Raw genomic sequence first — 12916 nt, 5'->3', positions numbered from 1 at the left:
TAATAAGGAAGCAAAGGCTTAGAGGGATTAACAACTTTCCCAAGGTTACACAATTTGTAAAGGTCAAGCTGGGACTTGAACCCAGGTCTGACTTGAAAGCTCAGGCTCTCACTTGCTGCCTCCAAAGTCCTCAATGAACTGAGGGAAGGTGGGACAGGGAGGTGACCAGGAGAGCACAGAATACAAGTCTAAAGGACAAAGTGGCTTTTGTATGAGGGTGAAAGTACCGTTGTTATGGATCCAGCTGAGGAGAGCTGGGAGAAAGCCAACGCTGAGCCACAGCGGCCATGAGGCCAAAAGCCCGTAGAGAACCACCTAGGGTTTGAATATGAACCACAGACTTTGCATGTGGTCCCATCCTTTCTCACACAGCTCCGTGCAGGATGTGACCAGGATCACAGGATGCTCCCCTGTGGAAGGTTTATGGCAACTGGAGACCCCAGTCCCAACCCTCGTATGGCGGTTAGCTCCCTAACAATCACCCTCTGATTACATCCTCCTTTCTTTTCCCTTCTCCTTCCCGTTAAGTTTTCCACTTGTATCACACAACAGAGCTCTGAACCTGACCACCTTCTTGATGTGTGACAATTACAGGTCCCTGAGTAAAGGTAGGAGGCATTACATTAACAAAATGACCTTGGGCAAGTTATTTCACCTTTCCCGGGCTCATCTGTCTAACAGGAACACTGCTCCCTTTCCCGTTTGACAGGAAAATATCAAGTCTCTTCCACCTGTAGGTGCTATCACTGTAAGGGGGAAGATTTATTTCTTGTTCATAGGGCCACTGTAATCACAGTAGCTGATAAACCATCACCACAGATGAAAAAGGAACTCCTGAGGAGTCTATGGCATGGGTTGATGATAAGCCTTTAGTATGAAAGGAGAAGAGACCTTGAAGACATGTCAGAAAGTCCATTTTTCAAAAAGTGTAAAGGTACTCAATCAATCAGTGCCAGCTGAATGAAGCCCGGTATTATAAATCTAAAGAAATTAAATTTTTTAAATTGCACTGCATCTGGCCTCAAAGTGAAAAAGGTCAGACAACTTCAAAGATGCCCCGTGAAAGGCAGCTATTCATTACACAAAGATTTCTTGCTTACGGAGCTGACAGATGGATCTTTCTCTTAAAGCCCCAGAATATGAGACGTCAAAATCCCTCCTCCACTTCTGTCAGTGACTTGCTATGATGCTCTGAACAAGGTTTTAACCTCCCCAGGCCCTGATTTCATTAAGTTGGGAGTTTTCAATACCCACGTAGTTTTTTATTTTTAAACTCCCCCAGGTGATTCTGATGTGCAGCCAGCAACATGTATTTAACACTGATTATATTCCAGGCCCTGCTCTAAGCACTTCACTTTTATATATATACACACACATGTATGTATGTATGTATATATATATATATATACATACACACACACACACACACACATATAGTCATTTAATCCTCACAACCGCCCTCTAGGGAAGGTACTACTAATATCTCCATTCTGTGAAGGCACAGAGAGGCTGGGACTTGCCCAGGGTCACGTAGCTCATGGGGGCCCACCCAAGCAGTTTCGCTCCAGAGCCTGACCATGAAGTCCCTATCCTATGCCTACTTTTTTGGATGAAAATGAGAGATGAGCTCCCAGGGGCCTGGTGAGGTGGTAAAACAGACAAAACTGTCAAATAGGGGGGAAAAAATTCATCTTTGGCCACACATACACGCGTGCACACACACACACACACACACACAAACACAATCCCCCGCCACCCCCAGAGAGGCATCCCATGCCTCAATCTATCTTGAAAAAGAGAATCTACCTCTATTGAAAGACACCTCCTGTCCACTCCCTCAAGTTCTGAGTTCATCAGAACCTTATCAGAGTTACTTCAAACTACAGTGTTGTCAACGTGTATGATCTGGAGGCATCACACCAACAAAATACATGCAACAAAAAGAGCACTGTTCAACTCATGAGCTCACAGGGGGAGAACACGGAGGTGGGCCGTACTGCCAACGAGGAAGATTATCTGGGGGCAGAGACCTCCGTGCCACATGGGCAATGCTTCCCCTATTCCTAACACTTACCCGGAAATTCGGAACTACGTTATTCAAGAGGAGCTCAAGAAAAAACAACAACAAAAAAGCTGCCCATTTCTCACTAGAATGAATTGTATGAAGCTTATTAAAAGGTGATGGGCTGGGGCAGGGAATGGCCTGGTGCCCAAGCTTTCCTTCTCTGGGCTGTTTTACACAGTCCAATAAATGTAATATGGTCTTAACCTTGGACATCAAGTTCTAAAATAAATTAGGGAATGCCTGCAGTGATAATGCAGTGGAGAGCTGAGTCAAATTCATACGAGCCACACAGGATCATCTCTTCCCACAGCTAAAGCAAATATCTCAACACGTGGATCACTGTGTTCTTATCTGAAATTTGTAAGGGAAACCATTCTGGGCCATAAACATTTGGCTGCAGTAAGCAATCTCCAAGTGCGACTGCCACGGGGGCCCATGAGAAAGATCACATGGGAACGGGTGGTGGCTTTATTTTTTAATCCATTCCAACAGCCCCAAAATGGGGAGAATACCAGAGCTCTAGATGATAAAAGTCAAAGACAACTCATGCTAGGAAATAAAAGCCAAACATGTAGAGTTTTGTTTTGTTTTTTTTTTAAATGTTAACAAATCCAGTCTCAAAGGAAGAGAGGAAAGATAATACAAGGGTGCCATCCAAGGCAGGAGCATGTGACCTTTTAAGTGCCATGGGCTGCTTCAGCAATCTAGACCCTCCAATCAGAATGTTCCTGAGTGATTTTGACATAGAAAATGCGATTACAAAGAAAATCAATTATATTGAAACAGACATCAAAATATTTAGAAAGCAATCTGTGATAATAATAATGTGTGCTTCTTAATGCATAAATAACATGACCCAAGAGCAGGTCTAAGAGCTACTGTAGTTTTCTGAGCAGTGGTAGGCATAACTGATAGCTTAAACTATCTCCCACAGTGTGATACAAAAGTTTGTAATTTCTAAGTGGCAAAGCCACAGGTGCTGATAGTACATGGTTTATGGGCCCCTTTCATGACTGGAGGAAAAAAAACACATTTTGGCTAAAGGACAGTGAAAATAAAAATGTATTTTTCTTCACTCACTCACCCAACCCACATTCACAGACCCTCTGAAGTGCATCCAATGACCCTAAGAGTTAGGGACCCTGTCCCAGAGAATCAGAGTCAGACCCAACAGAACAATTACTCAGACTTGCCAAAAGCTCTGCTAATAGCCCAGGAGTTTCTAGAGAAACAGTAGCTCAGTTTTATACCACTCATGGAACAACTGAAATTGAGGAAATTAAATGGTAACTTACTGATGGGCACACATTAGCAGGATTGGGTATTCCACATATGCACCACTCTTAACATTTAAATGCCAAGTTCCTGGATTAGTTTTCAGAGTAGTCTGTAAAAGTTCTATTTAACAAGGAAGTCCATCACCACCAAATTACTAACTCACTCACAATAGCCAGCCTGGCGTTGCAAGAGAGAGAGCTGTAGAAATTTACAGCGTGAGACAATATTTCAAAACCGGGAAAGCCAGGGTGAATACTGGGGACAAGTGTGTTTTACATTGGTTTTATTGTTTTCATGGATGCTCTTCTTACCCTTTTAAAAGGTATTTAAAGTCTAGCAAGTATAGTCTTCTAGTTAACTGGATCAGGCTTCCTAGTGAGACTGGTACCCAAGGCTTGGCCTCTTCTGCCCTCTCTGCTTCATACAGTCAGGCCATTCCCCAGCTGCATGCCTTCACAGGGGATGCCTTATGAAGATAAATATAATTCAGAGTCCAAAGTACATGGACTTACACTGGGCCATTGCCAATTTCTCATGGATCCTGGGTAACCGAGACGGTTTTTGTTTCCATGATAAGGGACATACAACAACAGCTGCAAAAGTGTAATACTTTTTCTAGACTAATAAAATTACCTAAATCTGGCTCACTGTTACAGCTGTGGCACCAGCCACACTTCCCAGAAAGATGAAAGCCTTGTGCAGTTTCCAGAAGAGCTGGGATGGTAGCTCTGAGCTAAACTGGAGGCATTCAACCCCAACCCAACAGCAAAAAACACATCAACTAAGTTCTGAATTACAGAATTCCTATGCATGGAGATTACAAACGTTATTTTTAGAAGTCAGATAAAAACTTTAATCAAACCTATGAAGTTCAAGCTTTACACTTGAAGTTATGTGACATGCCAGGTATGAACATCAGATTTTTTTTTTTTTTCTCTAAAACACAGTGAAAGGTTCAATTAAGGCCCTTTAACTCTGCAAGTGAAACCTTTGATCATGGATTCCGTCACCACCTCTCAACACATACAGACAAGTATGAAACATATCTCAGACCTAAGGAACAAAATTGGTATTGTGACGTGGCATGGAAACCACACATGTACATACATATACACAGAGATCACTCTCCTTTCAAGTTGGGGGGTGAGGGCATGAGTTGCAGAAACTACAGTCTTCAAACTGGAAAGGTTCCTTATACACAGTACATGAACACAGTTACAAAGTTATTTCCTAAATGTGTGTATGGTCCCAATGCCTTCTTAAAGGAAAACCAGCCCAATTAGAACCCAGTAGAACACATGTTTCTTGAATGACTTTGAATTAGAGACAGTAGATGTGAAGCTGTTCTAGATAAAATGAAGATGTTGCACAGATGTACTAAGTTGTCACGGTCTCACTGAAACATCTTTCTGGTACAGAAAGATATGCAAGTCTGCAACAGGGCTGGATATAAAATAATAAATACCTGGCCCTTGTCTTTATGTAGTCCAACTTCCCAAGCCAATTCCCTTATTCCTTCTCACAAACCTAATAAAGCCCATATTTCAAGGTACTGATAACTCACTGAAAACCACAAAGCCATTCATCTCCAACTCAGACTTATGTTATGACTTTTTACAATTATCTCTTCTTATCAATACTGTAAATCTGTAACAAACAGAAGACCTTTACTCCACGAATCCAACAAACCACCATAAAAATAACAGCAGAGGTGGGGACACAAATGCACCCAGTAGCAGGCACCGTTGCGTTTTTCACTGTGAAGTGTCTGGTTTAGCCCTCACAGCAAGGAGGGGGTAGGGACTGTAATTGTCCTCTTTGATGAAAGGAGGGGATAAAGAAATTGAGAATCAGAGAAACTTCGTAGCCTGCCCAGGCCACACCTTCCCTCTTAACACGGCACTCCATTTCTTCTCTTGAAGAACACTAGACCCTCCCTTTTGGCACCCTAAGCCTTGGATCCCGAAATTAAATGATGTACAAGACCAGCCTCTATTGCACAGCATGGGGCCTAAAGACAGAATATATAAAATCAATTTGTCACTGTGGAATTTAGAAACCATTAAACCTTCACTAAAGGGGACCCTCTCCTCAGAGGACCTTGTTACCAAAATATGATGGAAAAGGGAGAACTACAACGGAAAACAAACAGCATTTGCTTCTCAGGACAGGGCGAAAGGAGAGAGCTATGAGGAAACAAAATGCAGAACCATCTGTGCCAGGATTTAGGGATGGTTTCGGTACAGCACATCTTGAAGTCCATCCTCCTAAGATCAATCAAACAGAAGAAAAAACTTCAGTAGACTCTGCTTTAATTCACTTGCCTAGACCTAAATATGTACTATCTGGTTTCACAGATCATAGCCTCATCTGTTCCAAAAGTTATATTCAGAACTAAGAGCAAAAAATCAGATCTATATATACTATTCTCATTAACAAGGTTTTTACTTGGAAGGGACTTTTCTGCCTTTATTACTGCAAGCACACGAATGATTCAATCAGCACGATCAGAGGTCCAGAAGAGTTTATATTTTCACATGCTGTCATTTAAAACCAAAAAATGAGGCTCATCTGGGCTGGCCAACTATCAACTTCCACAACTAAACAGAATTTCTCAAAAATGTCCCTGAATTTTAAAGCACTTTCCCATAAAAACCCTGCAAGGATAAGCAGCATGACCCTACCGTCCTTATCTCAGGCTACCCAGCTAGTGCACAGCTAATAGGAAAACAAGGGATTGAACCCAGAGGAAGCCACAGAAGACATAGACCATGGTTTTGCCATATAAGAGTCTTGTCTTTATCACCTACTATGTAAAAAAAAAAAAAAAAAAAAAAATGCACATACACACACACACGGTCACACACATACAAACACATGGTCACACAGAAATTTGAGTAAGACCCAGCTCCTGCCTTCAACACAGTCAACCTACTCACTAGAAATCTAAATCTGTGGCATCATGGGAACAGAACAAGACAGAATGACATGATGGGAAAGGCTCTGTAGGCAGGCAGACCAATCCATAGGGTTAAAATCCCCCAATCCTAACCCACCATGCTTTACCTACCCTGTGATCCTGGGCCCGTAACTTAAACTCTCTAAACCTTAGAATCCTCCTTTGTAACAGAGATGACATACTACAAAATAACTGTAAGAATTAGAAACAACATGACAAGTACCTAGGACTCTGCCTAGCAAGAAATGTATATGACATAAATGGTCATGACCGTCTCATGTTATTCCATCTGCTTATACAGCCCAACTACAACTTTTAAAGCCCAATTAAATGTCAGTGGAATGGCCTTTTCCTTTCTTATTTGGGATATTAAAATGATAGAACTTAATCGCCAGTTACGATATGGAGCTGACTGAGTGAGGGAGGGTGAAGGATGAGTCACACATTTCTGGCTTGAATAGTGCCAATGACCAAAGTGGGAAAAGCAGACAGAAGCACGGGGGTGAGGGAACTTTGGGAGGTGGAGAGTGGAAAGCAGGCAATAATTAGGAGGAAAATGAGTTCAGTTTGGATAGCTCAAGTTATAAGTACATATGAGTCATCCAAGTAGAAAATGTCCAAAAGATTGTTTAAGACAAGGGTGAACTCAGAGAAAGACTTGGGGGTCATTAACATGTGGGTGGTGGCTAAAGCCACAGGAATATTGAAGCTCCCCAAAGAGGCTGAGCAGACTAAAAGCAAACCACCAAGGATGCAAGCCCAGGGAACATGAACATTTAACAGCAGGAAGAGCAGGACCTAGGAAGAAACGAAAGGAGAAAAGTAGGAAAAATGCAAAGGAACCCAAAGGAGAAAGTTTCAAATGAGGAGTGATCAATATATCAAGTGCTACAGAAAAGTCATGTCACGAGTCCTATTAGAGGCCATTTGTGACCTTAGGAGCAGTTTCTATAAAGTTGAGGTGTCGGAAACCAGATAGCAGATCATCTGTAAGGTCTCTCCTTAAACGGTAAGATCCTTTGATTTCAAAATAGAAACTCACCGTTCTCCAAACCCATCAAGTTATTAAAACCTCAAACAACAACAGATTGCAAAGTTTTTTTTCCCCAGAGCAAGGGAAATTTGCAAAAGAGACATAGTTAAAAACCACAAAAGCCATTTAACATGATCTTTGCTATTAAGCTCCTATTTCCTTGAAGCTGGTCCCCAGGGAAAGAGAAAAGAAAAATTAGCTTAAATTCTCTACCACCCAAAAACTGGAGGAGGAAAAAATGTCTAACTTACTAGCTAAATTTCCTGTCCAATAACTCTCTTAGGGCAATGCATATAAATTGCTATTTCAACATTATTTTGAGAAATGTGTTACCACGAGTCGGAAAGGCTTTGGTTTCAATATGCAAATCCCTGCATACAGTGGTAAAAATTCCATTTAAGCAGATTCCCACCTGGATTTCTAAATAAGCCTAAGCTCTCGTTAAATTTAGTAAGTTGTTCTTCAATGTCATTTTCCTCATTCCTCGTATACTTACAGCCGTAGAAAGTGTTGTCCTATGCAATTTTAAATAAAAGTTATAAAATGGTTCTACGATGCAAATTATGGCACTACAAGGGACTGTTCAGCTTGGCAGTATAAACTGGTTAAACTAGTTAGCAGAGTTCAAAAATAATGCCCCCAAACATCTGCTCAGGCTCAGAAAGAGGTTTTTGTTTTTTTAAGTCTACTCCACATACAAATATCTTTCAAGAAGTTACACACCATCACCTCTTGAGGAGCTTCTTAAAACACACACACACACAGATAGCAGGGAAGCCCTCCCCATCCCCCAAATTCCAGTTCAGCAGACCTAGGGTGAGTCCTGGTGCCCTAATCTTTAAAACCTCACAGGAGATTATGATGTGTACTCCCCTGCCATGCTCCTGTTGAGAAGCTTTTACCTTTTGGCAGGATTCCCACAAAGTTGAGGTGGGGGGCAATTGGCCACTGTGTTCTTCATGGACGAGCAAGGCATGGCAGGAGGGGTGAGCGCAGAATATGAAATCCTGCAAGCAAGCCATGCTGGACAGATGGCAGAGTGCACCTGCGCGTCACATGGATGTCTCAAGAATACTCAGAGGTTTGGAAGCAGCTTTAACCTTGACCCCATCTCCTAGGGAGGAGCATTTCCAGCATCCACAGAAAAGAGATCCAGGGCAGAGCCTTCAATGTCCCTAGTCAACCATTCCGTCCTGGACCTCCTGGGGATTCCTGCGCCACAGCCTCGACTGTAAGCACCTGAGCATGGATAACAACAGTCCTCCAAGCTGTGCGCACTTAGGATGGGATTAGAGACTCCGTTCTCAGCCAGTTCTCTCTCTCCTTAAAGGAAAGAGGGAATATTTGAGTCCTACTACATGCTCCACACTGCAGATAGGGAATACAAACAAAAAAGGAGAAACGTAACAAAAATCTTAACCATCAGGAGCCTCCAGCCTCACCAAACCCCTTGTAGTAGGTATTTTTGTTTCACAATTTACATGTAAGACTGCAGTACAGGAAAACCATAGTACAGGAGAAGTTTAGCAATTTGCTTAAAGTTCCTAAGGCCCAGGAGGGGAAGGACACACTCCGAAGAGGTTAACAAGACAGTATGTAGAGGGACTTTCCTGGTGGTGCAGGGGTTAAGAATCTGCCTGCCAATTCAGGGGACACGGGTTCGAGCCCTGGTCCGGGAAGATCCCACATGCCGCTGAGCAACTAAGCCCGCGTGCCACAACTACTGAGCCTGCGCTCTAGAGCCCATGAGCCACAACTACTGGGCCCACGTGCCACAACTACCGAAGCCCATGCGCCTAGAGCATGTGTTCCACAACGAGAAGCCTCCGCAATAAGAAGCCCGCTCACTGCAATGAAGAGTAGCCCCTGCTCACCGCAACTAGAGAAAGCCCGCGTGCAGCAACGAAGATCCAACGCAGCCATAAATAAATAAATAAATTTATTTAAAAAAAAAAAAAAGGCAGTATGTAGAGCAGATGGGAGATGGAACCCAAGCCATTGTAACTGGTGTGGCCCTAAAAAACCAACCTGGGAAGAGCAGCTGGGTAAGGCAGGTGAAAACATTCCCTTATTTGTCTCGGTAACTAAAGGGAGGTTTGTAATTAAACTTGAAAAGCTTTTCATGGGGATTGGGGAACAGGAAAATGACATGATAAAGAAGAGACATCACAATATATTCATCTATTGAATCGTTATGCTGTACACCTGAAACTAATAGTGTTACACGCCAACTACATCTCGATTTAAAAAATAGCCAAAAAATTGACAGCCAGTCTGACAGTATTAAAAGTCTGAAAATGTTTATCAGTTCTACTTCTTTGTTTGCAAACTGTAAGATATTAAGCCAGTCACACAACATATATTAAATGTTTTTAGTGGAAAAGCACTGTGCTAGGCACCATAGAGACCAAAAAACCCTGAAACGGGCACCAAAAAAAGTCAGCAAAGTTTTAAAAGAATGAATCAATGCATCCCTATTATTAATAATGAGTGCTTTAACATCGTAATTAAGTCACGAATTTTTTAAAAATTATTCTTAAATTTCTTTGAATAAAATCCCAGTACACTTTCAAAGACCTCAAAATTGTTCAGAAAGTAACATATCTTGGGAAACTTGGTCTGTCAGAGCACGAATTCTCCCTGGGTCTCACTCACCTCGCTTCACCCCAGACTCTACTTGCTGGCAACAGAGAGACGCTGTCTTACTCGGGGGGCACCCAGAAAGTTCCTCTGTGACCACAGAAAGCTGGGAAGAGAACTGCAAAAAAGAAAACCGGTCAGCATACTCGTCCTCCGACGCAAGAAGCACAGAGCTTATAAAACCAGCTACAACCAGGACTCCAGACAAAGCAGTGATGGAGAGGAAAGAGCCGCCAGCATCTACATACTCCTAACAGGGGAAAAAACAGGGTGATGGGCTGGCAAATGCAAGAAAACTCATTTCCTTCTCCTGATACCCTCTGTCCAAGTGACCAGGGACATTGACTGAAAGCCCCTTGTCTTGAGCAAGGTACTGCAGTGTACCTTCTCTATCTGGGGTTTTCTCTTTAAGTGACGCTAATGGGTTTGCAGCCCAACGCACAAATGTTTCAAAGGTTTGAGATATCGAGCCAAGAACCCCTCCAAAACACTCAGGGCGCTCAAGTTCTCCAGAACATTTTCTTCCCATATTTCCTACCTCAACTCTTCACAGGTCCCAGCTCTCTACACGACTCATCATTTCCGAACACACCGTCCAGTCTCACACCTCTGCTCTCCCCAGTCCCTCATCCTGAAACCCCTCCCCCACTCTGGGGATGAGTCAGCCTCCAGGCACAGCTCAAGTATCACCTGCCTGCCCACCCCACCCCCAAGGAACCTCGCCAGTCCTTCCTCCGCACTCAAAGCACCTTGAGGGTACCTGCGTTCTAGCATTTGCTTCCTGCTGCCTTAACCTCCCCTCCTCCCCGTTTCTCAAGGGCTGGTCTTCCCTGCCGTCCCCTACATCACCCTCCTGCTGTAATCACAAGTAGAGGCAGATGTCAACGCATGTTTGTTCACTGAAGGATTCCAACAACAGGTTCTCCATGACTGACTCGGAGTCCATTTCCTTGGGAAATATTCTTTTTTACTGCTACTCTGGTTCTGGAAGATGTTCTTTTTCAAGGGAGCTATCCATGCTCAAACACACCGACAACCGGGCTCTGGCTCAAGTCAATCCCCTTGCAGCAATGCTGCCGGGCTTCACTGCCAAAGAGGACGGATTGTGTGTAGTCACATTGGGGCCAACAAAACCACCTTGGCAGGGCACCGGGAGTGTAATAGGTTTGTGCATGCAAAGTAAGGGTGGAGGCCTTTTCTCCCTTTTAAGTCTGTTTGATGAGCTCTACAAGACATGCCCCCCTTACCCACTGCGACTTCAAAGATAAGAACGGAGCACGGGAGCTTTTCTCTGGGAGGAAACCAGGGACCGAGGCAGGGCACAGGTCCAGTCTCCCCCACCCCCACCCCCCCACTTCAGGACAGCTGAGGTCTCATTCAAGGAGAACGCAGAGGAGAAACCTACACGGTCCAGGTGGTCACCCTCTGTCAAATCTCACCTCATGTTCGGCGACAGCCCGTAAACTCTGCCAAGGCTTCTGAGCGCTCCAGGTCTTTCCTTCCCCGGGTTGCTGACCTCACTGGTAGTATTTAAGCATTCACTGCAGGACAGCACCACCTGGTGCACAGCAGCTCAAATATCTGAGGCATCCTCCTATTATTCACTCATAAAAGGGATCACCTGCCTCTTCACCGAGACTCTGGCAGCCAGGGAAGGAATCCATCTCGCAGCTGCCACAAGGACTTCAGCCAACCTCCTTCCACAAAACACACCTCAGCAGAAAAGGCAGTCGCCTCTACTGTCCCAACCACAGCCAACAGACAAATATAAAAGAACGGCCATCACAGCCCACGACATGCCCGCTATCATGCAGACCCTCTGCCCAGAGCACCCACGGACCTGCGTGCACTCATGACTACATCTCTAACAGGTGATGCACACACGTGCTTTCTCTCTGGCCCCTTCTCCACCTACAGCAACCCATTTGTTACTACCTCTGTAAGGGCGGGGTGGGGGGGGCAGTCCTTTCTGAGTTTAAGATGACAAAGACAGCTCTGTAAATTACAGAGTCACAGAAGTCCCAAGGGGAGGTGACTTCCTGCAAGAAGGACTGTCCCTAGAGTCTGTTTTTGTGGTGATGAGATCACAGAGTCTAGATTCTGTATTCAGTCCTACATGGGTTTTAAGGGCCACATTCAGTAATTACAGAAAGGAAAAAGGGAGGTCAACGAGACCAGAGGAACTCTGAGTGGTGTTTGAGAAGTTACTTATAACTACAGTTAGATCACACATCCACCAGACTCAGAAGAGAAACTAGGCCTTGAGTTTTCAACTGTCCTTTAAAATCAATGTTAGATGAGAAAAAAATGGAACTTTTTACTTTTTTACATTTTCTCATTTCACCACTCCTCCACCCAAAGGGTTCCATTCATTTTCAATGCACAGTCCAAAATTTGGGCCCAAGACAGTTTTGAAAAACAAGCATTATGCCACAAAATATTCTCATGTGAACTGCAAAAGAAGACAACATACACTTACTGGAGGAATTTTTATGGAACCTAAAACACAGAAGTTCAGAGACCAGGTGAATGACGACCTTCAACTGCCAATCACTACCTTTTCATTTTCATGGATCTAATTTCCAATTAGTTCCTAAAAATAAAACCTTAAAAGGCTTTTGAGGAGAATTATTAGGGTTTACCTCCTGGTCATCACTCTGTTTCAAAGATGAACAGAGAGACTTTAAAGCTGTTTATCCAACAGAAATAAGCTTTTTTCTCTTAAGTATCCTTCCTGAAACCTAGCACTGGGCATCCTCGGACCACAAAGACTAGGGTTTGTGTTTATCGTCCAAAGTGTGTGTCCAGCGATTTCGTGTGACAGTCCAAGTCCTCCAGTGGTACAGGGTCTTGCTGCACTGAATGCTACTCCATAAGGGTGAGGCCCAGAGAGGGTGACCAGCGTGGGGAAGCCCACAACTTTCATTGGGTCACACCCCGC

General features: G+C 43.8%; 1 protein-coding gene across 3 annotated transcripts in view; it reads right to left on the bottom strand.

Moving 5' to 3' along the window:
• The window catches only part of TANC1 (tetratricopeptide repeat, ankyrin repeat and coiled-coil containing 1), a 237416-nt gene that overhangs the window by 172191 nt on the left and 52309 nt on the right, over positions 1-12916 (bottom strand). For 2 of the 3 annotated variants that reach the window (XM_082464864.1, XM_082464866.1), the window contains exon 2: positions 9991-10093. The exons of the other annotated variant lie outside the window; for it this stretch is intronic. The gene's annotated coding sequence lies outside the window, so the exon portion shown is untranslated. The remainder of the gene's footprint in view (positions 1-9990; positions 10094-12916) is intronic. 3 annotated transcript variants of the gene reach the window in all.

Source organism: Balaenoptera physalus, assembly GCF_965194825.1.
Source record: "Balaenoptera physalus genome assembly, chromosome: 6".
Classification (NCBI taxonomy): Eukaryota; Metazoa; Chordata; class Mammalia; order Artiodactyla; family Balaenopteridae; genus Balaenoptera; species Balaenoptera physalus.
This window is presented reverse-complemented; position numbering and strand designations above follow the sequence as displayed.